Here is a 4,280-nt window from a genome sequence, read left to right on the forward strand (position 1 = left end):
CGCGACGTCTCCTTGTCCACCCACTTGTGCGGCACTTTGCACATCCATCCACCGTAGCGCTTAGCCCTTGGGTTGACGTTACGGAGCCGCCTTGCTGCTTCCCCTCCCTCGAGCCCTGCGCACCCCAGGAGGCACCTCAGGGGAAAGGAACTGGTGTTCCTGTCTGAATCCCAGTGCCTGGCTCAGTGGACGTTTGTTGATTGTTGATTGAATGAATGACTGATGATATCGGTTTGTGGAGATGCGTCCAGATTGTTCTGACGTGCAGCTTGCCTGTAATACAGCTAGGCAGCCAGAGATGGGAAAGAAAGGAGTTCACTGTCGGCCAAGGTTTGTTGGTTTTTTCTAAGCCTGGCTTTAATTAAGTACATACGTTCAGAAAACAGGGAATTGTTATGCAAATTTTTTCTCTGATGAATGACTCTGATCATGACTTGTGGTTTTTGTGAAGGATGATTCTCAAAATAATTAACAACCAGTGCAGCATGGGCACAGCCATCAGAACAGACTCAGGCGCTAGGGCTGGAGTGGGGTCCCGGAGGCGTGCTCTTGTGCCAGGCACCAACCCTGTAGTTCCTGGTTCTTGGAGAGGGGCTGGGGTGGTTGGGGTGTATGCATCAGGGGTTAGTTTACAACTGGTGTAGACGCGTTTCAGTATTTTAGCACCAGTACTGGCCGTTGCACTGTGTATCCGCTCCGTATCAGCTCTGGTCCTGGAGCACACCGCTGCCCGAGCGGTGGGAGCTCCTTCTTAACTCTGACCATTTGTGGATTTGCGTTTTTGCCGTCCCTCTTGAATAAGAATGTCAGCAAGGACTTGGCCGTTGGGCTGGGCCAGAAGTCTGGAGGCCCGGATTCCTCTCTTGGTTCTGTCACTTCACTTGAGTGGCCTTGGGCAAGTCCAGTAACCAAATCTCAGAGGGCTAATGTTTTGTGATTTAGTTGCTTTATTTTGTGAATAGTTCCTTTATTCTGACCAAATTTAGTTGGATATTAAGATGCACGTTAACCCATAATCAGACACAGTCTTGTTTTTTTTAACTTTTTAAAAAATTGAAGTATAGTTAGTTTACAATGTTGTGTTAGTTTTAGGTGCACAGCGAAGTGACTCAGTTACACACGTGTGTGTGTGTGTGTGTGTGTGTGTACATATATTCTTTTTCAGATTCTTTTCCATTATAGGTTATTACAAGATGCTGAATATAGTTCCCTGTGCTATATTGTAGGTCCTTGTTGTTTATTTTATATATAGTAGGGCGTATCTGTTCATCCCAGATTCTCAATTTATCCCCTCCCCCCTTCCCCTTTGGTAACCATAAGTTTGTTTTCTATGTCTGTGAGTCTCTTTATGTTTTGTAAATAAGTTCATTTGTATCGTATTGTTTTAGAGTCCACATATAAGTGGTATCATATATTTGTCTTTCTCTTTCTGACTTGCTTCACTTAGTATGATCATCTCTATGTCCATCCATGTTGCTGCAAATGGCATTATTTCATTCTTTTTTTATGGCTGAGTAACATTCCGTTACATCTTCTTTACCCATTTAGCTGTCGATGGACATTTAGGTTGCTTCCATGTCTTGGCTATCGTGAATACTGCTGCTGTGAACATTGGGGTGCATGTGCCTTTTTGAATTAGAGTTTTCTCCAGATATATGCCCAGGAGTGGGATTGCAGGATCATATGGTAGCCCTCTGTTTAGTTTTTTAAGGAACCTCCATACTGTTTTCCATAGTGGCTGCACCCATTTACATTCCTATCAGCAGTGCAGGAGGGTTCCTTTTCTCCACACCCCCTCCAGCGTTTATGATGTGTAGACTTTCTGATGGTGGCCATTCTGCCCACTGTGAGGTGGTACCTCACTGTGGTTTGGACTTGCATTTTCTCTAATGATTAGCGACGTTGAGCATCTTTTCACGAGGCACAGTCTGTTTTGAAACAGGATAGCAGCCCATCAGGTTTTTTAGATGGACAAATAATCACTAATTTGAATACATTTAGTTAAACTTTACTATTGTGAATCATGTTTTAGATACGTAAAAAGTGTCTAAATGTTGAACAAAATGTTTCTAAATTTACTAACAGAGTATTTTAATATTTCATGTCACTAGTTTGATCATCTGTACCACATTGTTTTTTAGTTTTTTGTGCTGGCCGCTGTCTGTACTTCTTAGAAACACAAGTATAAAGTCATCCCATGGGCATTTCAGTCATATTTTAGATCCTGGTGATGCTTAAGTGACTGTGCAAAATACCTACATATTTTAGCAAAGGTTTTAATTCTGTTCTGCAAGAGTAATTGCAAATTGAGGATAAAAGGTTATAAATGATCATTTATAGGAATTGAAAATTGCTAGGTGTCAGTTTAAGAACTCCCAGCTGTTGCAGCCTACGGTATTTTCCCCCCGAGAAAGGTATACCTTTTAGGTTGTAGTTCTTTCTTTGTAGAAAACACGGATTTATTCTGCTCTGCCCTTGGCCATTTTGTGTTGATTTAGGGTTTATCCTCTGCCCATTTCTATGAAGAACTTGAGGCTGTGATGATGTCTCTGTTGGCTCTGGGCAGTCTGTTTTCCTTCTAATCATGTGTGATCCTGAGAATTAATGCTGGATGACCAGGGAATTGAAGAACAGAGAGTAAAACGCACTGACCATATTTAACTTGCTGCAGCCAGAGATTTATAGTTTGGCTATTGACATGGTTGGGACATTGCAGCTGAATTTCCTGAGTGTTAAAATAAATGTCTTTGTTGCAGAGCTGTGATATAGCTACTGAAATGGACACCATCTGTCTACCAGGCCACTAAGTTGCCCTGATTACCAAGAAGTGAGCCATTAAGGTTTTTCTCTTTACATATCTGCCGCCTCTTCAGATTGTGGTCTGCCCGTTACATGCGTTTCCTTCAAGTCATTGAGGAAACTATGGTGGAGTAGAAAATGCCTCGGCTTTGGTGTCAGAATGTCCGTTCTGCCGCTTGTTAGCTCTGTGACCTTGGGCAAGTCACCTCCTCTCACTGAAGCTCACCTTCCTAATCTGTAAATGGGGAGTCACATGCCTGCCTCCTGAGAGAATTAAAAATAATGTGAGTGTATTTGTTAAGGTTCTTTTGATTGCAAGCTGTAGGATCCAACGCTGAGGAGTTTGAGCAAAACAACAATGAAAGGGAGTGCTTACTGGGAACATACCAGAGAGTCTCACAGATGCCAAGGGTCGTAGACTCTTGGGCTCTGTCTTGTTTGGAGAGGCAAGGTGGAGGGCGGGGGTGGAGAGTGGGGATTGAGGGCAGAGGGTAGGGGACAGGGGGTTTGGTTGCTTCTGCTGAGCAGGGGCCCCCTCTGGGCCACTTGGCCCTCTGCCTCTGTGCCGAGGAGACCCACTGGTTTGCCAGCTCTGCCGAGGGAGCCAAATGACGTCATTCTAATGGGGCGTGATTCAGCGCAGGGGAGCAGGTGATTGATGAAATGGGACCCAAATGGCTCTGAAGAGTTCATTTATTTAACATGGGTGAGCAATTTGCTTCTAGGAAGACGTTGACTCACTCTGACTTCCATTATGCAAAATATCCACAGGAATCTCTGCTCTGAAGAGTCATATTGGTCCCTGTGTTCCCCTCTTACCTTTTTAATCATCATTTCAGCGAGCATCTGTGGCAAGCACTGTGCCTGGCTTGGGATGCTGCTGCCCGCAAGGGGTCCCCAGGCCTGTGAACACGTGTTGGTACACGAGCTCTGGGTGAAGGTGAAGGTGAACCAGGGTGCCGTGGGGCTGGAGGAGGGTCTCTGTAAGGGACCATGGAGGGTGTCAGTGGAGAGGGCTCGACTGATGGAGCGTGGTCTCTGAGGAGGAGGAGGGAGTTTCCTGGTTCCACAGAGATGGAAGGGCAGGAAAGCAAGCACAGGTGTGGCGGGCTGGCAGGCGGAGGGTGGGGGCTGAGGTGAGCGGTGACCTGGAAAACCTGGTGAAGGTTTGGAATGGCTGCCTGAAAGGAGGGGAGGGGAACCAAGCCGGGCACCCAGGCCCTGCACCGCAGTGGGCAGTCCTCTAGGGCTTCCAGCCAAGCCCACGGTGATCCAGTTAAGATACAGGGTTGCGGGCTTCCCTGGTGGCTCAGTGGTCGAGAGACCGCCTGCCGATGCAGGGGATGTGGGTTCGTGCCCCGGTCCGGGAAGATCCCACATGCCGCGGAGCGGCTGGGCCCGTGAGCCATGGCCGCTGAGCCTGTGCGTCCGGAGCCCGTGCTCCACAATGGAAGAGGCCACAACAGTGAGAGGCCCACGTA

General features: G+C 46.9%; 1 protein-coding gene across 2 annotated transcripts in view; it reads left to right on the forward strand.

The window, feature by feature from the left end:
• CDK5RAP2 (CDK5 regulatory subunit associated protein 2) overlaps window positions 1-4,280 on the forward strand; it is a 186,840-nt gene that overhangs the window by 86,720 nt on the left and 95,840 nt on the right. The window lies entirely within an intron of this gene.

This window comes from Lipotes vexillifer, unplaced genomic scaffold (genome assembly GCF_000442215.2).
Source record: "Lipotes vexillifer unplaced genomic scaffold, Lipotes_vexillifer_v1.1 scaffold588, whole genome shotgun sequence".
Lineage (NCBI taxonomy): Eukaryota > Metazoa > Chordata > Mammalia > Artiodactyla > Lipotidae > Lipotes > Lipotes vexillifer.